The sequence below is a fragment of the Amblyomma americanum genome, chromosome 1, assembly GCF_052857255.1.
Source record: "Amblyomma americanum isolate KBUSLIRL-KWMA chromosome 1, ASM5285725v1, whole genome shotgun sequence".
Classification (NCBI taxonomy): domain Eukaryota; kingdom Metazoa; phylum Arthropoda; class Arachnida; order Ixodida; family Ixodidae; genus Amblyomma; species Amblyomma americanum.
In genome coordinates this window covers 516188935-516212541 of record NC_135497.1, presented here as the reverse complement: position 1 = coordinate 516212541, position 23607 = coordinate 516188935, and the positions used below count along the sequence as shown (strand labels likewise).

Below are 23607 nucleotides of genomic sequence, written 5' to 3'. Positions count from 1 at the left end.
GTAGTCTTGCTCTGTGACCGAACGCTACACGTGTGCTACCTCAGACGAGTAACAGCTGGGCGCCTGGGAGTGGTGGAAGGTTTTAGGCGTTCAATGGAAGCCAGCAGCTCTGCTATGGTTACGTCAAAAGTATAGCCATAGGAGGGCTCTATAATTGATAAGTCAGGCGGATAATAGCGGTGCAATCATGGTGTGTAAAAAACTGACGGTCCGCTGGTTGTGCACGACGGCATACCGAACTCCTTAATGCATAACTTGGGTGGGCGGTTTTCCAAACCATACTTTTAACGAAGTGTCGCATTCTGGTGTCAAGCCGGGAGTCTGAAAGCATTCTTTTGTGGTTCCAATACCCAAGTCAGGCCAGCCTCCAGTATCTCTCTCGGCGCTTCGTCCCAATTCCCTTACGCCTACCATCTGCAAGCTTTATGAAAACATTCTCGCCGCACGCCTGTCGTGGTGGCTGCAATCCCATGATTGTTGCCCAGATTCTCAACTTGGTTTCCGACCAAAAATTGAAACAGAGAACGGCCTTGCTAGTTTGGCTGCTGACGTGCTGGACCACTCTCCGTAGAGCCACTTTGTACGAACCGCGATCGCTACAGACATAACAGAGGCATATGATAACATCCTTCACTGTGCCATTCTTGCCTCCGTTCAAACTCTTGGTCTCCCTCACCGGTTCCTCCTCTCCATTCACGCCTGTTTAAGAAATCGAACCTTCAGTGTGCGGGTCCACGGAAAGAACTTTAGTAACTTCACTTCCAATAGAGTAGTGCCGCAGGGCTCCGTTATCGCCCCACATTATATAATGTGGGTTTTGTTTCTCTAGTTTGAGCCCTAGAGACCAACCCTTCTATCCGCGTGCTTGCGTATGCCGATGATAAAATCCTGTGGTGCTGTCATCCAGATGCGTCTATTCATCAGTCGGTCCTACAGCACGCGCTAGATGCATTGACATCTCGCCTCCCACTTCTGGGTCCAACACTCTCTCCTACTCAATTAGATTTCATTCGCATTGGAAGTGAAGCCGGCTTACAGAAAGCTCCCCCTTTAAATTTCACGATATATTATTCTCAGATTCGTCAGGTACAAACTGTTCGTATTCTTGGTCTTCTCCTCCATACATCTTGAACTGGCACCCCGTGGTTGACAGCTACCCGTAGATCGGCTCACGCTTCTCTAGGTCTGATTCGTCGCAAAACTATGCGCTCTGGTGGCACACGTGCTCATACGGCCCGCTAGCTTGTGCGCTCTATCCTTCAGCCACGGATAGCATATCAGACACAATTTCAACGTCTCACCTGCAGGTAGTGGGACTCCCTTGAAGCTATTAATCCTAACGCGATGCGCGCTATAACATATCTGCCTCAATTATCACCCATATCTTTGCTACAAGAGTTCGCTCAACTTAATACACTCAGTTAACTCATCGATTCACGGGTGGCAAACAGAGCTCAAAGACAGTGTCTCCTACTTCATCGCTTGAAGACACTTCCTCCGTGGTCATACTGCCAGCTCACAGACAATCGCCCCACTGTTTCCCCGACGATATCAACCAGGTACCAGCCTGAAGGGTGCATATTGTACACGGATGCAACACATACAGCAGAGAGGGGAGTTACTGCTGTGTATAGTCCATCTCATCCGCATCTCACCTCTCGCGCGTCGAATGCCGCGGATGCGTGCACTTCCCTGGCCCTGGAACTTCAAGCCATTTATAACGTCATTGCTTGCCTTCCGCTAGTTCCAAAATTCAATACAGTTCATATTTACACCGACTCCCGCGCCGCGCTTAAACAGCTTAAGGCTGTTCGACGCACATTTCTAATTTCACATTCAATTCACGTTTTCTGCGCAAAGCGTCTATGTCCTATGCGCATAAACTGGATTCGTGGCGATGCTCAGGATCCACATAACATTCAAGCGGATGCAATGACTGATCGCCACACATCAGACGACCCGCCAACTTAACCTCTTCCCCCAGATTAGTTCCTGTCCCATGTTTCCGCTACCGCAAAAGATGTCACTCTCTTCATTCTACACAGTCTTGTTCTTCGTCACGGCGCCCCCAAAAGAACTCCTAAGTGACCGCGGCCGTGTTTTTCTCTCGGACGCCGTCGAGGCCCTGCTATAAAGCAATGCCAAATCGTTCATCGCTGCACCAGCGCCTGTCACCCCCAGACAAACGGCATGACTGAGCGGTTCAACCGCACACTCAGTGATATGCTCGCCCTATACGTTGACACAGGCCACTCCAACTGGGACCAAGTGCTCCCTTTCGTCACGTACGGGTATAATACAGCTACGCAGACAACGACGGGGTTTTTTCCTTCCTTTCTCTTATATGGCCGCGAGCCTACATCCACCATGGACATCATCCTTCCCTATCGCCCTGCGCCTTCCGAGACCACATCACCCGAAGCTCACCTGTATGCCAAAGAGTGCCAGCAACTTGCCCGCTCTTTCACAACACAGCTTCAATGGCATCAAAGCACCATTGGGATTGTTCGGACCCTCCGGCGTTATACCCATCTGGCGCCCTCGTTTGGCTCTGGGTGCCTTCCTCCACTCCCGGCCTCGCCAAGAAACTGCTTTCTCGCTATCAGAGACCTTACTGCGTTGTGGAACAAACTTCTCCTGCGAACTACATCGTTGAGCCGCCCGCTCCCCCTTCGGACCACCGTCCCCGGGGGCGCGAAACTGCACGTATAGCGCCTCAAGCCTTACTATGATCCTCCCATGCCTTCCTCCCCGTAAGTCGCCAGGATGCCTCCTTTTCCGCCGTGGAAGTAACTGTAATGGGACCGATGGGCAGGAGTTGTTGCAGCGCACCGAAAACGTAGACGAAGTAAATGAAGTGCAGCTGGAATTTCGAGTGACGCCTGTGCCTGTGTCCGTCGTGTCGCCAACGTACCTGTGCTTCCGATAAACAACTTTGCATATATATATATATATATATATATATATATATATATGGTTTATAGAGTTTAACGTCCCAAACTGACTCAGTGTATGCGGGATGCCGTAGTGAAGGGCTCCGGAAATTTCGACTACCCGGGGTTCTTTAACGTGCAGTGACATCGCACAGTACATGGGCCTCTAGAATTTCGCCCCCATCCAAATTCCACCACCGCAGCCAGGAATGAACCCGCGTCTTTCGGACCTTACCCTACTAGAGCCTAGAAGACCGGTATCTCTTCTCATTAGTTACAGCTCTTCCTGGAAGTTATCTGACTCATGTTCTTCCTTCAATAAAAGCAAGCACTTCTCCGATCAAGAACACGTGTTTTGACCACTACCTGCTATAGACAATAGAATGTGTGTGTGTGTGCGTGCACGTGCGTGTGTGTATGTGTGTATGTGTGTTTGTGTGTGTGAATAAAAGCATCAATACTAGTCCAAATATGGCACAGGCAAACACTTGATAAATACAGGACCGGGGTATTGGCACCTGTTCATGACATGACGAAAAAAACTCTCGAGCAGGCTCAGGACACTTAGCGCGATGATAATAAGCCACGAAAGAAGAGGTGGAAATCGGAGTAAGCTATCGAGTAAAAAAGACCGAAGCTTTGACAGTCAACGACATGACGCGATGTGAGAAAAAAAATCGCCTCATAAGGTCAAGTGAGAATAAAGAGACGTACTGCCACCCGCAGACTTAACACGAATGCTCGAGCGCTTGGCTTCGCGCTACTATGCCTATAGGTCGGTGGATCATTGCAAAAGCCGAGTTTCAGTCCAGTCCAGTGACGGCGTTAGACCTCCAGCCCCCCTAAAGGTGAAACTCTACACTTAGCCGAAAATCTTGGCTGATTTGGGCAGAAATAGATGTCTAACCATTATTGAGCTCGCCCGACACAATGACGACCTCTAAATTTGGCTGGGACCATTGCCAAAATTTGTCCCAGTCTTCCTCCGAAATTTCAAAATGAAAAATTGTTTTTCGTGGAAAGGAGTTTTTAATTTTTTTCCTTGGGGGTTCAATGCCCGAAAGAGACACAAGCTATGAGGGACGCCGTAGTGAAGGGCTCCAGACATTTCAAACGCCAGGGGTTTTTTGAGCGTGCACTGATATCGCACAGCACACGAGTGTAAAGCCGCGCTTCATGAACGCCTCGTTATGCTTTTAATAATTTAGCTTGAAGCCTCTGAACCCCTCTGGTCAACGCGGAGAGTTCTCGGAGCTCCTCGCCCGCGCATCCCCCGCTAACATGAAGAAAGGTGCGGAAGTAATTGTCGACTTAACAGCGCCGCTACGAAGGTCGACTCCGAGCATTGTTAAAAAGCACGCGTGGCGCATAGAAATGGTAGTAGGTAGTAGGCAGGCGACGCCACTCGATCCGGTATGGCGTTCCCACGGCAGCGGATCCCGAAGCTGTGAAGAGTTTTTCGGGGAGCCATGCATGTTTTCATGCATTCTTGCCAGCACCGAAGCGTCGCGGGCTCACTTCTTTCCTCCTCTATCTGACACTTCTAAAATGAGCCGGAAAACAACTCGCCCTGTCAATTAGCGAGAGCTTGCCATCCTTCGAGAGGTGGCACGCAGTTGACGCGGCAAGAAGCCGGATGTGAAGACGAAAGTTCTTAGTGGAAAAGGAGAAAAAATCACGCGAAAGTGCAGAGGAGTTCTGCGTAGAGAGCGTATTCGGAACGTTTTCTTGATGTGTTTTTTTTAACCTGGGCTTCAGGTTGTGCCCAACCTTCAGGGGTTGTGGCTACCTCGTAATAAAACTTCGTTGCTTTATAGAAGTTTAGGACAGATCTTGAAACATGACCACCCCAAAATCTTTATTTGTGAAACATAAAAATGCAAGAAAAATTACATATCACTCTTGTCTAGCGAGAGGCTCCGTGCTTAGCACCTACTTCTAGAATACCAAGCCTTTAACCGAGATCTTCAGTCGATAAGTAAGGTGTTCGAGTGCTGTTTCGCTGCGTGAGATCAGTTAAGTTAGGTATTGAATTTTTCTGTGTAAATTCATTTTTCTACCTTGTAGTTTTCAGTTTCTAAATTCCGTAAATATATCTCCTCGTTTTCATCACAAGCAGCACCTTTAATCTCCTCTTTCATCACCGCTGAATAACCACGTTAGGTGAGGTCTGTGCGCCTCCGAAGAAAGAAAGCAACGAACCACCCTGCGCAATTTACTATGGGCATCTGTAACTTCTCGTCCATCGAAACTCGAACGCCGGCCGGGATCGAACCCGCGTCTTTCGGGTCAGCAGCCAGGCGCCATAAACACTGAGCCACCGCTGCGGGCTGAGGAAAGGAAATGGCGTAGTAATTGTCCCCAATATTGGTGGACACCCGAAACGCGCCGTCAGTACAAAAAAAGTCCGAGGTCAGATTTAGGAAATCTGTTCATGAATATTTTTGTTATAGCTAGTTGTGGTGTGTTTTTACCTAATCAGTTTTTGTCTTTGTTATGTTGTGCTCGTAGTTTTGTTGTGCTTAGCTCTATGCATGACTGATTTCTGTTTCGTTGTCAATATATCCGCTGCTTTTCTAGTTTCTGTTACTTATGGAAATTTTGTACCATTGCCAAGTGCCACTTTGTTTGTTTTTTTTTACATGGGGAGGGCAGGCCTCTGTCAGGCGCTACTAGGCACCTTTAGCTTGCTCTCCCTTGTTTGCAGTCTCTGTACTGGCCAAACAAAACCAATAAATGAAATGAAATTTCGTCCACCTCGAGATGTTTAACGTCCACCGTTTCGCCTACATCGAAACACAGCCGCGGTCGAGTAAGATCTTGCCCGATTTGTACCAAAAGCGATGTCCGACCATAACTGAGTGCGGCCGACATGATGGCGACCTCGAAATTTGGCCCCGGACAAAGCCAAAATTTGGCCTAGGCAACTCCTGAATTTTACCTTGGCTGATTTGGACCAAAAGCGACGTGCGACCAAAATTAAGCCTACCCCACATGATGGCGACATCCAAATCTGGTCCGGGCAATTGCCCAAATTCCATCGCTCGACCTTTGAGCATAACACAGGTTAAACCCTGCCTAACATTTTCGAGTGGATGATCAACCGCAGAGCTGCCAGCGCTGAGCGCAGCTAATAGAGAGATTTAGCACAGCAGAGACGTACTAACGTAGACGCATACCGGTTTACTGGACGCCAGCTGTGCATGAGCAGTGGACCCGCCTGGCCCCACCCATTCCAAAGCGCGTGTGCGAGAGGCGTCCGGTGAACCGGCATTCGTCTATGTTAGTATGTCTCCGATGTGCTAAATCTCTCTAATGTCTGACCTAGAGGCGCCCTCGAGGGTTCGCTTCGTGTTAATTCTGCGGACAGTGTTACATGCACATCCACATCCAGGCAGCACTGGCACTTGATTCTCGCAGGTAATAAATGCATGGGTTCCTCTTGCCCATGCATCAGCCTTGTAGGACCCTGGTACTGCAACTGAAGGAAGTGCGGCTTCGGATTCTCTGCTGGCCGAGAACGGGCGCAAAGTTCTCTGAGGTTGCTACTATGCCATGCTGACGGCCGGCGGTGACAGCTCGCTTTACTCACGCCGCTGCTCTGAATACACGTAGCTCGTATTCTCTAATGGGCAAGAAATGCTCTACTTGGCCTATTGCACAGAATGAACAAGTGGCAGGGCTCTTGTCACTGACCTGGAGCGTATTCACCAGCCTCAGTGGTTTGGATCGGATCTGGGAGTATTCCACGCCTGATGCAGGCCTCAGCAGTCCTTAGTTGGTGGCGTCTCTACGAGGCATGGCCAGCCACTGCAGCCTGGAAATGGGGACAAGCCCGCAGTCTGACACTGGGAGTCTCGCCGTTCAAAGCAGCCGGTGCAAAAGCAGCAATTCAGGGAAAGTCTGACGACAATAAAAGCTAAACAATTATGTGAAGAAGGTCCTCTGCGCATTCCAGGATTTCCCGCAGTTAGAACGCCGGCTCGTGCGGTGGTGATAGTGACAATAGTTATAATCATAGATGTGCTTTATCCTCTACCGGAATTACGACAATCTCATTCAGGAAATGGGAAACGAAACAAAGCCCCTAAATATTGGTTAAAATATAGTGTCGTGTCCAGATTTGTTTTTATTCTTATTATTTCCGAATAATATATGTCGTTTTCGCTTTAGTGTTCAAATCTTTTTCAGTTCTGTGGTACTCTTAAGCTTATACAAGGTGTTTATTTCGAACGTCCAAAATTAAAAAAAAAACAGAATTTCTTTTATATTTATTTTAGCCCAGGAGATGTATTGGGGGCCACGGCGTGCACTAGGGGCCCAATTCTCGACGTTCACAATCGCCTGCCAGCAATACGTAGCCTCTTATTGGCTCACAAATGTGTCTATCACTCGTCACGTATTTCAAACTTGAGGCTCGAAACTATCAGTTTCAGACGTAGTTTACGCATTGACATCAAATTAACGTGGCACTAAAAATAGACTTTTCGCACTGATTTTCTTGATGCCCAGCCGAACAATAAAGTGGTGTTGAAGGGCAAAAGAAGTTCCATGTGGTAGGTTTGAGAATAATTACGCTCGATTTACTAGTTTGGAGAAAACAGCTGCATGTTGGGAAAGTCTGGAGACCATGTGGGCTTCTATTGTGGGTAAAATAACAGCGCAGCAAGGAAGAAAAGACGCAGGGAAAAGACGCAGGCTTGATGGTGCTGGGTATGTCTCTTTCTGTCCGTGCATTTCTTGTATTGTTCTATTTTTCCCTCTGTAATTACAACTAACCAGATTAAAGTTTGACACTCTGTACCTTTAAGGTTGTATTGTAGAAGCATCTAGTAATACAGCCAACAAATGAGGAGCACGAAAATGGCTGCCCGCCAAACAAGCATATGCCTACTGACAGCATAAACTTGCGGTAGGCAGTGTGAATGTGCAAATGCCATAGTGATGAAGTCTTTGTGTGTGCATGGGCTCATTATTTACATTGGCAAGGTGACCGGTCCAATCAACTTACAATTTACCGCATTGTATGAGTGGCTGCTAAAAAAATTCTTTTTGTGCGGCAGATTTAAATCCGTAATCATCACTGTCCGTCTAGTGAGTAGAGGTTTTTGGATGTGAACATTTATAGTAGGAGATATTTCATCAGGAATTACTGTAGTGTGCCATATCGACTACTAGGTGCTTCAAACGTTCTTCAACCTACACCGTAAGGTTTTCAAGATAATGGCGACTAGCATATTGCACAATGACCTGCTAAGATTGCTCGATTTCCACTCCACCACCCGCCATTATGCACAGAACCAGTCTGTAATCATAAAATGTTTTTAAAATATTTTTTTACTTGATCATTAATTACTACAGATGACTCGCTTTATGGACACTTTTACGCGGGAACCAAAGTGTCTATATTGACGAGGCACAACTGAACCATTGAGTCATATAATACTCGTGCCTCAGATTAGCATTATTAGGTTTTGCCGCTGAGCGTGAGTTGGCCTAAGACCCTTTCCAAAACGTTTCACCCCAAAAGAGCCGAGCACCACGTCAGGGGAAACCTTGTACCCACTATAAAGCTGGTGGGTACCCACCGGCACTGGTGATTGAGGCCAGCACCTCCCAAATGCGAGGCGGGTGCCCCAGCCATTAGGCTACCGCTTCTGCACTCCACTGATCCAGCTATCCATCAAATGAGTAAAAGCTATGGCCAGGGCTGGTGCTCTGCCTTCTTGGGTGCAAAGGTTGGAAAAGTAGGCTCTTCCTTCTAATCCCGCCGCTCTGAGTGAGCCTCGTGCCTCATGTATGTTTAAGTTGCTGGCTCATTGTCTGCTTCTCAACATGTCCTATTAAACATCTGATTGGACAGGAGTCGCAGTAGTGTATGGGCACAGAGTTCCTTAGTGTACCCTAGAGGGAAAGCTGGCGGGTTTTCACTTCGTCCACCATGGACGACCGAAGCATGCTGGGAAGACAGAAAACTTGACTGACATCTAGTGGCGTGTTGCCTGTGCTACGAATTGGATTTTTTTTTGGTTGCTCGGTTTCACTTTCACTACTGTATCGTTCACTGATGTTTTGTGAGCTTACTGGTTGTGTACTACAGTTACTCACGCAGTTCATTTCAGATCAAGCATCCCAAGGCACTTGACTCGAAATGAGTTGAGCACAGTGCCTGGTGCCTGCTAAGCCTAAAGTCTATTTGTCCCTCACTGGGTGCCATTTATGCATTAAGCTTGGGTTTTGCTCAGCGGGAACCTGTGCTAGCTGTGAATTGAAATGTGAAAGAAGGGAACAAGTTTGTTTTGTGTAAACTGACAACACAACAGTCAGCTGCTGTGACCACTCTGCACATTTCTCCGGTGCGCTGTTTAATCCGTTTAGTTTAATCCTGCGTTTGTTTTCAAGATGAGTTTCACGCTTCTATGTTTTTCATGCGCCGTTCGCGACAATCAGCAGCAGCAGCAGGAGCCTATGTCCATTGCAGGACAAAGGCCTCTACCATGCCACTCCAATTAACCATGTCCTCTGCCATAGGCAGGGTACTTTCATTATTCTTTCATTTTATAAGTCCTTTCAACATATGTCCTCTGCCAGCTGCGACCAATATATCACTGCAAACTTCGTTAACTCATCTGCCCCCTAATCTTCTGCCGCCCACAGCTACGCTTGCCTTCTCCTGTGTCACCTTTTCGCGCACATAAGCATGCACTCCCAGACACCTTAGAGCATGTGCGGGTAGCAGTCTCGGTCACAAAGATGATGTCCTTGACTCAGCATGGTAAGCAGAGCAGCTACCAAGTGACAAGGGGGTGGTCGTTTGTTGCCCAGCGGGCCCGCTGGACTCCCGGGAGGACACCCGTCGCCCAGCCACTGACCAGCGAGGCAGCGTGCGCCAACCTGCGGGACTGCTCCGTTGTGCTCCTCAGGTCGTCGTACTGTGGCAGTGCTTGGTGAAGAAATTGTGTTATATTTGTTTGTCTTTCTCCTGTGTAAGTGCAATTTAGGTGCATAGCTTTTCTTGTATTGTAATCTCTCTCGAGTGTTGCTTTGCACGAGTTGCATTGTATTCTAAACCACTTTGTATGTGCTCGCACGAGTGGTTGTGAAATCTTCTGTATCGTCTCTGCTGTATAAATTTTGTTTTGATATGTGAACCATCGGCTTCGAGACATTATCTGGCTTGCGACCAGCGCGTCTGTTGGTTCTTGGCCCTATGGCAGGCCCGCACGTACACGCAGCAACAACTGCACAATTTCCTTCTCGTATTCGCGCCGGGCGCGCGAACCCATTGGTCAAGCGCCGAAACCGGGTTCAATGTCGATTCAAAGTAGGTGGGGAGTGGCTCTCTTTTCTGCTTCCCTCTGCAGGGATCACTGCTCAGAGCCGGGGGGAGGGGTAGGAGAGGAGGGATAGGGGGGTGGTTCGAGAAAGGAAACACGGCGGACACCATGCGGGTGTCTAAGGTACTTGGTGGGTAAGCCTTGACTGATGGGGACTGGAAGTGGTGATGCCAAGAGGAGTTTATCACATCACGCAACACAGCTCCACAGGAACACTGCACTGCAGAGGAGGGACATATATAATAGTCTGCCCACAGAGCGACTGTCATGTTATGAAGTGGTAAATGTCCGCTGACAGCACTTGAAGCACTGAGAGGTCACTCTTAGGAAGACTCAGCCGGGACAGGACACAGCACTGGAAAGTCCGGTTATGGAATGGGAGCGGTCCTTTGACACAACAAACAGCACATGACACAGCACTGAAAAGTCGGGAGTGGTCCTTTGACCGCCCCAGGAGCACTGAGAGGTCACACTTGTAGAAGCATCCAGATCCGTCTAGTGTTGCGGCGCCGACGCCGTGAGAGAGAAGGGAATAGGGCATCACTTAGAATCGTCAAGGCTATGTCCTCTCCGTCGATCACTATGGCCGCGCCACCTGAGCTGGGGCAGCAAAAATAAAGGATAGCAGGCCGTTTGGAGAAGTGAAACGATAGAGCTAAGCGTACAGTAAGAAATAATAGAGGGAGAGGCGATAAATACACTGATTACATGACAATACATTTGTACAAGTCGTGCGCGTGCATTGTTAATGAAAGAAAGGAAAGACACACTCGCACAACACTTAGCACACAACAGCTGGGGTAGGGCGCCCAGCTTTTTTTTATTATTCGAAAAGTGCCCATCAGGCACAATTAGAAAAAAAGGGGAAGGAATGCGGGAAATTGAAAGTTAAAAGGAGTGAAGACCCGTTGCGCTGAAGTAGTCGCAGAGGTTGCTGATGAATCGATTGTTCATGGTATACTTCACGTAGTCACGTTTGCGGTTCCACCGGAAGCCCACCTCCCTGAGGTGGCTTTTTCAATAGCATCCGTCGCTGGGCACGTCCACAACAAGTGCCGCACATCACAAATGTCCGGTGAAGCGCTACACTTAGGGCACCAGTCAGTTGCTGGCAGATCTTTTGCACGCCACCGATGACGGACAGGTGGTGTAAGAGCCGCCCCTGCCCGAATCCGGTGCACGGATACCTCCTCCTGCCGAATAAGAGTACGGGGGACAGAGCACGAACACTGAGGAATTAGAGCGCGTGTTCGCTAGATTTGCGAGCCGACATTTTGACGTAACGTGTTAGGTAGTCAACGGCCGCAATGACCCAGCGATTGTTAGCCGGAGTAGTTGGAAGCGTGCCGTAAAGATCAATGCCGACGCGGTCAAGGGGTCGGCCTGGGCAAGGTAACGGCTGCAAAGGAGCTGCGGGGGCCGGGGCGATTTCTTGCGACGTTGGCAGGCGGTGCATGACCGAATTTACTGATGTATGTAGCGGTACATACCTCACCAGTAATATCGGAGACGAAGCCGAGCTTATGTTTTCAGCACACCGGCATGGCCTAATTGTGGATCGGCATGAAAAGAGGCGCAGATGACAGCACGGAGGTGTCGGGGAATCACTAAGAGCCACTTTCGCCCATCGGAGAGGCAGTTAAGGCGGTACAAGAGGCCATCAAGAATTGCGAAATGGTGGGCTTTGCGGCGAAGGGTCCGGGACGAAGAATGCGGCGAGGGATTGTACAGGAAAGTGAGCAGCGAGGTGACCCAAGGATCCTTCAGTTGTTCGGAGAGAATATCACGGACGTCGAAAGACGAGAAATCGTAGGCACAGACGAGGGGAGAGGGTGAATCGCACAGGAGCGGTGAACGGGAAAGAGCGTCGGCGTCCGAGTGCTTCCGGCCACAGCGACAAATGACGCGAATATCGATCTCCTGGAGACGTAAAGCGCAGCGGGCTAGTCGGCCAGAAGGATCTTTTCGGAGGATAGCCAGCAGAGGGCGCGGGTGTCTGTGACGACATAGCTAGGTGGCTTCAGCCACCGCCTGATTTAAAGGGTTCAGCCGTATCCATTTATCCATCTATCCATCCACATAGAAGTTTCGTCCGTAAATGTAAGGTCAGAACTTGGCAATCGCCCATATGATGGCGAGATATTTTTTTTCTGTGACAGAATAGTTCGATTCTGCCTTGGTGAGGGGGCGGCTGGCGTAAGCGACAGCATATTCCGGATACCCAGACTTTCGTTGCACAAGAACGGCGCCCAAGCCCACACCGCTCGCGTTAGTGTGAATTTCTGTCGGACAGGCGGGATCAAAATGGCCTCGCTTCCAACACACGCCTTTACACTTGGTAGAGGTGACTCGGTTCCCGTCCTGGTCTTTATCCTGGAACTTCGAAGTGCAACGCTTCTCGTCCCCGCCACCATCTCGAAAGGTCCTAGCTAGCCATCGCAGGCTATCCCTACCACAGTCCTCTGTTCCGGAGTACAGGGCCAGCGTGACCCTACTCTATTTAGTGGCACTGACGACCAAGACGTCGACAATTGGCTGGCCTCCTACGAGCGCGTCGGCACTTAAAATCGGTGGGACGATTCTGTTAAACTAAGCAACGTACTCTTCTACTCCACGGACGTTGCCAACCTCTGGTTTCGCAACCATGAGGCCGATCTTCTCACCTGGTCTTCCCTTAAGGCGAGCTTCGCGGACGTTTTAGGTCACCCCGCCATCCGGAAACTTCGTGCTCGAGCCCAGCTTCCTGCCGAGACATTCACAAGTTATATCGAATATATCATTGACTTGTGCAAGCATGTAAACCCGTCCATGAGCGAAACTAAACTGATCAAAACAACCACATCCTTAAAGGGATCGCCGATGACGCATTTCAGATGCTCTTGGTGAAAAACCCCACCTCCGTCGCTACCGTCATCGAGCTGTGCCAAAGCTACGACGAACTCTGATAGCAACGCGCATCTGCGCGGCAGTCCGGCGCGCCTGCAGAGGGTCTTGCTGGCTTGGCCCTTGGCGGCTCGTCTTCTGAGCAGTCTCTGTTCATGCAGCACGTCAAAGCCTTCGTCCGCGAAGAAGTCGCGCGTCAGCTTTCTCTGCTGCATCACATTCCTGACCCCGTCTGCCCTACTCTGGACTTGGCGCCATCCTTCACGCCCACTATCCGCCGTGCTATTCAGGAGCAGGTAGCTCCAGTTCTACCATCCAGACCCCACCTCCCCATGTGGCAGCCCCGCTCACCTATGCTGAAGTAGTCGCCTGTACATGGCGCCCGCCCACCTCTGCCGTCTACCGTAGCAGCTCGGACTTTTATGATCTGTCGCTGTCCATGCAACCGCCGCCAGCGCCGTAACGTCGACCCCGCCGACACCCTACGAGCCCTTGGCGTACCGACGACAATCGGCCAATATGCTAATCTTGCGGTCTTCTCGGCCATATCGCACGCCTTTGCCGTCAGACATCCCTTCGTTCTGGGGATGCCGTCAGGGCGTCCCGCTACGATTCCGAGTCGCCCTTACCTGGTGTCTCTTCTGGCTGCTCCTATACGCATCGCCCTCAATACCCTACTCGCCGCTCGCCTTCACCTCCACGCCGTTCCATTTATCCGATGCTCCGCCGCCCGGACCCCCTCCCAGAGGAAAACTGAATGCCGCAGTTCCGGAGGCAAGAACTGCGTGTTTTGCGAACTCGATAAGTCCTCCGTTGCCTCCTGCTAACGTCATTGAGGTGTTTTGTTGAAGGCGTCTCTGTTATCGCGCTCATTGACACCGGTGCTGCCGTGTCAGTGATTACCCAGTCAAAACGCACTACAAGATTCTAAGACAGTCTGTAGTCTTGTCGTATTTTGTGCATGTCTTGTGTAGTCTGTCTTGTCTTTTGTAGTCCTGTCTTCTGTAGTCTGTCTTGTCTTTTATAGTCTGTCTTCTGTAGTTTGTCCTACCTTTTGTAGTCTGTCTTGACTTCTGTAGTCTGTCTTGTCTTCTGAAGTCTGCCTTGTCTTCTCTAGTTTGCCTTGACTTCTGTAGTGTGTCTTGTGTAGTGCTCGTACACAGTGTAACAGTCGTTACTGTCACCTGTCAATTAACACAGGATTTGTGTTCTGCAGTAGGCTACGCACAAAAATGCACAGCTTGTTAATGGTCGCCTGTCAACACAAGCTTTGTGCATTCCAGAGTAATTCGTGCACAAAACCACTAGAATTGAAATGAAAATGATCAATATTTATTTAGTGTGTCGTGCTTTTTTTTCGAGCTTGCTGATGCATGCTGTCCAGCGTTGTCCTGGCCGCAGGTTCCTAGATACATTGCCCATGAGCCAAGAAAAATGGTTTTTGTCTTGGCTGAAAAAAACAAAAAATAGAGATCACCACTGCTACCTGCGCGAAAAAAATGTGAAAGCGTTGACGCCTCCTCGACACTGGTCGCCTTTCAAATTTGGCGCCATGGTTGTTTTCTCGTTGACTTGATTGGTTATCAATTAACTCTTATTTTACCCTCATTTCATCCCAGCAACGATTTCGAGTTTTCAAATTTTCCTCCATGGATTGTTCCTGCCCACTCACTCAATATTTGCCCAGTCTAATCACGCGTTCATTGCTTCTCAATAGTTACCTAATTGCCTCTAATTTATCATTCTTTTTCCTATCTCCTGGTTAAGTACAGGACACTTATCACTGGTCACGTGATTGCTCATTTCGAGTTTTCAAACTTGGCGCCAAGCTTTGGCTTTGTCCATACTTCCAGTTTTTCAAACTTGGCACTACGCTGTAGCTCCATCTACTTTCAGCGTTTTCAAATTTTGCGGCACTTTTTCTCTAGCCCAGCCACTTTTTGGACATTTTTGGCTGCAAATAATTATCCGATTATGAAATTTTCTTTTCGAGCAGCATCCTAACATCATCCTCTGCCAATTACACAACCAATCGTATGACGCTATCTCTTCTGAGTTGCCCACAACTGCTGCGGACACGATCCCCGGCAACATAGCCTAGTAAACTCACTTTATTCAAAATGTTGTAATACTGAACAAGACTTATGACTGGCCGAGTTGGTACTGACTCACCTTAAAACCAGCCAGAACACACAAGAAGACATGAGCTCAAGAGGCGGGACTAACAGAAATTTAATTGAAGATTTTGATTATTTGATTTGTGAGGGTTTAACGTCCCAAAGCGACTCGGACTATGAGGGACACCGTAGTGGAGGGCTCCAGAAATTTCGACCACCTGGGTTTCTTTAGCATGCACTGACAACGCACAGTACACAGGCCTCTAAAATTACGCCTCCATTGAAATTTGACTGGTTCGGCCAGGATCGAACCTGCGTCTTTTGGGACAGCAGCAGAGCGCCATAACAACTGAGCCACTGCGGCGGCATCATTGAAGGAAAGCCGCAAAAGAAGACCCGCGAAGAGATACAAGCGCACAATAACCCAAAGCAGTGAAAGGGCGAAGTGCAATCAAAGGTCACTGGCATACTAATGAATCATCTAAAAAAGCAAATTCCTTACGGTGAGGGTTTTCCGATGGCTTAGCCACACGTGTCCTTAGCCTTACCGATGTAGTAAGCCTCAACTATCTACCGAAAGATTTATCCCTTCCATAAACCACTGATGTGTCGTGGAAATTAGGCGTGCAAAGAGACAGGTCATCCTCAGATTTGCATTCACAAGATTGAGCATACAGTGCCAGATTAGAATTTGCCTTCCCCCTATAGAGTGAAAGTGCTCAGTCAAGTGCAAATTCAAATATCTGCCTGTCTGCCCATATTAGTTGCAGCCATAAGGCAGTGGAACGCAATAAACTCCATTACTTTGCAAGTGGTGAACCTTTTTTTGTGACACTGTCCATTGTGGACAAGTACCCAGTTTTATCAAGCCTTTTTAATGGCGGCGCAAAGGCCTCCTGTCTTGCACTTCGCTGTTAAGACAACAGCAGCATTACGCTTTCCCGCGACTTTCTTGAGACTGTGAAATACTGTGGAGGTAAGGTGTATCAGCATCATCGGAGTATGTGCTCCTTACCCTCGAGCGAGTGAAAACATACTATGACAGGTTGTTGAGATGGGCAAGTAGGAACCCAGCTGCTTGGAAACCTGCTACAAGAATGCGTCCTCAGCAGTGATGGCATGACTTATCTAAAGCTGATGTCATGCACACGATTGCACACCCATCAAGTGTTTCCCTCTTTACTGACCTTAACCAGCGACAAATACACCTCTTCACCATCCTTCCCCAACAACGAGTGGTCCGACTCGTAGCTAAAAAGAGCCTTCCCAGATCTTTAGCTGTAGCCCTGACAAACATATTCGTCCACAAAGCGCAAGTCTGCATCAAGAAACTGCTAACGGTTTTGCTTAGACAATTCTGATGTAAAAGACAGGCCTTGACCGCATGCCTTAAAGACGCCTGAAACCTCTTGTGCCAACTTATCTGAACCTTCTATGTCCAGAAAAATTACAGTCATGAACATAACGAAATGCTACTATGCCAAGGTCTTTCAAACAGGGCTCTAATGCCTTATCGACTTTAGACAAAAAAATGTTGCTGAGCAAAGGTACGACCTGCATGTAAATACCACCCTGCCAACTGACAAATGCGGATTTGCAGTAAAAGGACAACAGCACCAAGAAGCGAGCAACCGAAATCACACAATCATCTGTAAAAACATGTTCATTGTTCACCCTGATGCAGTTTGCACATGCCTCAGAGGTCTATCATGTGACAATGAATAGTGCAGGCCCTCCATGTCGATGCTCACTGCAGAGCACCTGCCCAGGTTGCTGTCCACAAGAAACTAGAACTCCACAGAACTCCACTTTTGTGAGTTGGCAAGGCGGTATTTACATCAGAAATCAGGCATATGCAGAGGGTCCCAGGTTGCACTGTTCCTCCGCGACATTCTTCTCTCCAGAGTCGATACCGCATCAAAGCCCTATTTGGGAGGCCTTGGCATAGTAGCATTTCGTTATGTTGATAGCAACCTAATTTTTTTGACAAAGAGGGCTCAGATAAGTTGGCACAAGACGTTTTAGAAATCTTTAGGCATGTTGTCAAAGCCTATCTTTTACGTCTGAATTCCACTGAGCATAACTGTTTGTAGCTTCTTGACTTAGACCTGCGCTTTGCGGACGACCACATATGTTGGCGCCAAAGTCCAAGATCAGGAAACCTCTTAGCTACGAGTTGAACCACTCGAGGCTGGTGAAGGACAGGTTGGCAATCACATGCATCACGACCGCTTTATGAAAGTCATGTCATCACAGTGCTTAGAATGCATTCTCGGAGCAGGTTTCCAAGCCAATGGCACCTGGGTTCACACTTGCCCATCTTGCGCATTTGTCAGAGTGTGTTTTTACTCTCTCGAGAGAACGGAACACCGTTCACATGATGCTGACGTAGTTGAGCAGCACAAAAAGACGGGCTCTATACCTTACCTCCACGCTATTTCGCACCATTTCAAGAAAGTTGCACCAAAGTATGATGTTGCTGTTGTCTTTACCGCTAAAAGTAATGTAGGAGCCCTTTGCTTCTTCGTTCAAACTAGGCTTGATACAACTACGGGTAATCTTCCGCTATGCACAGTGGCAGATAAAAAATGTTCACCACTTGCAAAAGTAAACTGGTTTTTTGCATTCCACTGCCTCGTAGCTGAAACTACTATGGGCAGACAAGCAGATATCTTAATGTGCGCCTGGCTGAGAGCACTTTCACTCTATAGAGAGGAAGGCGAATTTTCACCTGACACTGCACGTTCAATCTCGTGAATGCAATCGGAGGACGACCTTTCTCTTTGCACGCCTGATTTCTGTGGCACATCAGTGGTTTAGGGAAGTGATAAATCTGTCCTGATATAGTTGAGGCTTACTACATCAGTAAGGCTAAAAAAAAGTGCCTTGCTAAACCGTCGGTGAACCTTCACTGTAAGGAATTAGTTTTTTAGATGGTTTACTAATACATCAGCGCCTTTCGGTTATTTCTTGCCCTCTCACTGCTTTGGGGTCTTGCGTGCTTGAATCTCCTTGCAGGTCTTCTTTTGCCACTTTAATTCAATAAAATTTCAGTTGTTAGACCAGCCTCATCTTGTGCTCATCTCTTCTCCTGTTTTGTGTCTTCCGGCTGGTTTTAAGATGTAATACTGAAGGCCGAAAGAAAGCCATTTTAGAGTGAAGTGCACTTATAATGGCCACAGCTATAATGAATGTTCATTTATTACAAAAAATAGTGCTAACTTCATTAATTTATGCATGAAGTATATGACACTGCATCAAAATAGAAAAGGACTAAGCCTCTAACCGTCATGGTCAAACTGCAGTTACAGCAAACAAAAGGACACCATAAACCTGCCCCACATGCAAAAGCTTGCACTACAGGCCAATGCAGAAATAAGGCCAGATTACTTCCCAAACTGCATGACACTGCCACGCAAAGTAAAGATTGTGACAGGCAATAAATGAGCAACAAAAAAGCAAGCTGTAGGTAGCAGCCAATCTCATGCAGAAAAGCTACAAGGTCAGGCCAACATAGACGTGGAAGAAATTTGAAAAAAAAGCCACAACAAGCACATAATAATTTTTAAGGTTTTCACAGCCCTTTAAACGCCAAATACTTTCCAGAAAAAACATAACAGAAGCGGCAATTTTTTTTCGGCAATCAATTTTTTTCATGTACTTCATAACTCTTGAAGCATGGGCGGGCATAGAGTAGTCAGATTAGTGCATGCGTTCCTAAGCAATGCCATGCCAAAAACTGTACTTACAGAAAAAGCTTGCCTTACTGAGTGAATACCGCTGGCCATCCACTAATTTCCCAGCCTGCTCCAGGTCCCTGGCAAAAATCACACGCAACTTGGTGGCTTGCACAACTTCCATGCAACTCTTGGTTTTTTAGCTGGAAAAAAATTGAGGGATCAGTGAGATATCAAATTTTACATGCATTGCTTTGTTTCAATGAGCGACTAAGAAAGAAACAGCGGTTTCTGTGAGCGCAACTATTTTTTCACACTAGCTTTCTACAGTAAACCACGTTTATTGCGGCCTAATTCACACTGACTTGCTGCACGGTCCCAGCACTACTGTGTACAGCTCTATGGTTTCAAATGCTTGTTAGCTCTGAGCCCTTGGGCTTGCACTCGTTAATGCAGAAAACCTCGGAAAGGCCAGCCAGAGCTTCGAGCTTTAAGCCATAGGTATTCAGAAGCTCAGTGGTCTGTGGGAGAGCTTTTGGCTGGGTGACACAGTAGCAAATGCTGCTCCAGCTACTTTCACTCCATTGCAAAAAACTCGCACAGCAGAGACCTGTCCTCCATTTTGCATTGCAGAAACAATCACTGAAATTCAAAGCACGCATACTAAATGCACACCTACCTTCCAACACAGCTTCATAATAATGGGTATAATTATTGGAATGAAATACCAGTCAGTACATGTAGTTTTCAGTTTATCCAAAAATTATAAGCAACCGACAAACAACAAACATTAAAAGAGAAATAAAATAACCAGAATTGTTTAAAAAATCTGTCAGAAGAATTATGTGACATCCACTACACTCCAGCAGTTCTTCGCCTTTGTGCACCTTCAAACCACACTTTCTTACAGGCACATTTGCACAGAAATTGGGTTGAACCTGATCTTTAAGAATCTTTTTTGGTGCAACAGTAGGGAGAAACCAGGTTTTACCCAAAAACGAAGCGCCCTACACATTGCATCACAAGCCCAGATGGTTCACTTGAGTCGCCTCTTATGCTTATGCAAGAAACAGGAACAGAGATCTCTTGACTAAATCAAAAAAAGAGGAAGTGCAATGCATGTGTAATGCAGAGAAGATATAAGCAATACCACACTAAAACACTGGGAGGATTCCAAGAGTAGGTGAATGCATGAATGGGTGGCAATCAGATGGCTAAATGAGATTAGGAAATTTGAGGAAAAAAGGTGGTAGCATGTGGCACAGGACACAGTTACCTAAAATGAACTAGAGAACCATTGTTTTGCACTAATTTTAACAGCACATTCACAGGACAGACAAAATCACTAACTCCAGGAACAGACTGAGCATCATGCAACTCAATGTCAATCACTATTGCAAATGGCACCAGAACCGCAGACTGCACATGAGGAAAAGTAGACATATTTTTCCTCTCAACTTTGAGCAGCAGTCAGCTGCGGTTTTAGGAGCAAAGCTCTAAAGTATGGCAACATTGGCACTTTGTTTTACTGACATGAGGGTGCTTGTGAACGTGCAAGTCCCATGTTTGTTTTGCACCAAATGTGTTAATTGCGAGGCATGTTTAACTAAAGAGGGGCATCTAACATGGGCATCAGCTCTTCATTACTTCCCTTCTATATCCCTCCCTTATATCACGGTTCAAGTGTCCACCAAAATGTGAGACAGTTACTGTTACATTTCCTTGAATTTTCCTTCAACTAATTTTAAATTTTTCAAGTATACAGCTTTAAGAAGGTAGAGGTACAAACTGTGCAGTATAACCATATGCTACGGCAATAAACCAGCAATAAATCTGTGCTGACAGCAGCTTGCCCAGTGCATTGCAAGGATGCTATATCATACAAGGATTGGTGTCATCGTGCAATGTTACATTACTGACTGACAATTTGGTCTCTGTATCAGAAATACTGGTAAACCATCATTGTAGTGCACAATGTTTTTAAGGGCATAAATGAACATATAGGTCCTTTTCGAGGACACATATGCATACCAGGCAAAAGGTGTGCAATGTCAAAGCACGTTTATGTTAACAGCAGCTGCGTCAAGAGCTACATCAGCGACTATATTTTGTACAAGTCTACAGTTCCGGTAATTATAAGCTGAGGCACTGCTGTGAAGTGCATGTAGAGTTTCATGCATTTCTAAACCTAGCTGCAAGCCTATATTGAAAATATTTTTCTAAATAGGCAGCTAAGATATGCATCACTGAAAAAGAATAACTGCCATGAACGGATCAGGAGGGATGACACAGCCGAAGGCAGGAAGCACGCATGGCCCAACAGATGCTGGCCGCTGGCAACTGCAAATAAATACATCCAGAGCAACAGCTGTCAGTGGCTGTAGCCATGTCATGAATGACAAGAGAGGAAATCGTCTACTGCTTTAAAAACTAATATAATGTAATATAAGATGTAATATAAGTAAATAAAAACCAATGAGCTAGCCCATGACAAAACAAATGAACAGATTTTATGTAATGCACCCTTATACATTCTTTGAGAAGAGTCACAATGACTGTTATAACGACACTGAAAGATGAGCTGGCTGAAATACCGCACACCAATTTGAATATAGGATGTGCAGGTTTTCATTAATTCCTATCATGGTGCCTTGCACCAATGCCTAGGTATTAAATTGAAAGTTGCAACCAGTCTGCCTTGGTTAAATGAGAAGAGAGAATGGAAAAAAGCATGCCTTCACTAGCAAGGAGCTTGATACCTCACAGCACAGCTTGGCATCATAAAAAAATTGCTAGCGCATTTAACAAATCTGCATACAATTAAAAGCTGCACAAATTTGTCGACTGGCAATGCAAGTAAAGGCAAGAGAAACAAAAAAATACCAAAGAACACTCGTGAGTGCGGCGAAGGGAGGTCTGTGGGTAGGATCCCGTGCGTGGGAAGAGTTCCGAGCTCGGAGAATCGCCGGCACCACAGCTGATGGCACGCAACCAAGAATAAATAACAAAGCGAAAATAAGTAACAAAAAAATATCGACAATGGCGAACGACTTGAATGCGGGCCGCAAAAGCGAGGGATATAGCAAAAAGGTAAAAATCCTAAATAATTGTGCAGTTGCATCTCCGACAGCTCGCCGTGCTCAGAAGGAGAGGAAGCATCAACGTTTACAGCTCAGGAGACGCAAGATTGATCTAACTTTGACATAACACTGCCTCAAATCCTGTTCCACTGGGGAAGCACAGACAAGTTTACAAATGACAAGGCGATGAATATGAACTAGCCTTTCGCATGCGATCACTGTCTCAAAATTTAGTATGACGCATATTAAGGCACAAGAACTAATCCGATGAGTACTAACCCTGAGCAAAATAGTTCGGTGTCTGATCGCAGCTGGCCTAGCGCGAGCGCTCCGCCGCGCGGCACTTCTCGCTCATCGTCTTCTACGCAGTGCAAATCCATGCTTTTGCACAGAGTGTCGAAGCGCTAGCAAGCGAAAGCGTAACTCTGTTGTGATATCTTGTGCCATTTTTATTTACCACGGCACGCGAGTAATAAATGCACATAAAGACAATGAGAACAACACTTGTCATGCAGGATATAGGCCCTGCTTTTTTGGCGCCGCATTATAGCTGCGGCAACTGCAGGCGGACTGCCTCCACTCACATCCCTATATAGCCGCATACAAATAGCGCGTGTGAATACAGATCATTAGCAAAGAAACGCAGAGCAGGACTCACCGGCCATGCGATTCATCCAGGCTTAGTAAAACAGCGCAGGAGTCTTCGTTCCCCTAACAGATGAAAAGACGTCGCAGCACTCTCTCTTCATGGCTTACCCGTTGAAACTCGCAAATGTTGACAGGCCGAAATCCTGGTCGTTGGCTTCCAAAACACACACCAGCTCACCTTCCTATTGAATGAGTACTTCACACGTGTCCGCCGTACAAGTACTCAAGCAATGCCTCAAAGAGGCAAATAATACAAAACACGACGTGACGGTTGCGCTGCAATGGCACCGACGGCTGCGCTTTCGTGTCGGTGAAAATTTGCAACCGACAAAAAAATTTGTTTTTTAAACCATGAATACTTATATTATCTTCACAACAAAGACACTGCATTTATTTTAAATTATTTTTATAATATTTAAGAATACTAAAGTGCTTTCAGTTACTTTTTCTGGTATGTCGTTTGTAGAAGCTGCGATGCTGTGATCCCCTGAAGTGACCCGGATGCCCTAGCAGACGACGGAGCAGACGACGGTGTTGACAGAATGCAATTTCGTTTGATGCCAGATAAAATCACGAAGTTGCGACAAAAACAGCGAAGAAAAGCGCCGTATTTCAAGCTGGCGAATATCGTGGATAAGTTGAACGCAATTGGCACGATGGAGAGTAGCTGCTATGCATTAATTTGCGCGACACTGGCACGCTCACCGGAGATCATGAAACTTTACAGCTTAATCGGTGACCAGTACAGGCGGAGTGCTTTGATATCAACTGCGTTACGAAACTACGTCGATACTTGCGTCTCACTTTAGCTAATATGCCACAGCGGCTAGCACTCGCCGCATCCTGATCGCGTGTAGTTTAACAAGCAAGAGCCCACTAGCGCATCGAAGCAGGCGTGTTTTCGAGTTCGTATCGTTACGATAAATACGAGT

At 47.2% G+C, this 23607-nt stretch overlaps 1 long non-coding RNA gene across 1 annotated transcript; it reads right to left on the bottom strand.

Moving 5' to 3' along the window:
- Nucleotides 1-21055: 21055 nt before the first annotated feature.
- LOC144106983 (uncharacterized) lies at nucleotides 21056-22979 on the bottom strand. Its single transcript, XR_013309175.1, has 3 exons — nucleotides 22686-22979; nucleotides 21831-21924; nucleotides 21056-21287 (listed from the first exon to the last, which is right to left on the bottom strand). It is a non-coding gene; the product is annotated as an uncharacterized LOC144106983 (long non-coding RNA).
- Between the last annotated feature and the right edge of the window lie 628 nt (nucleotides 22980-23607).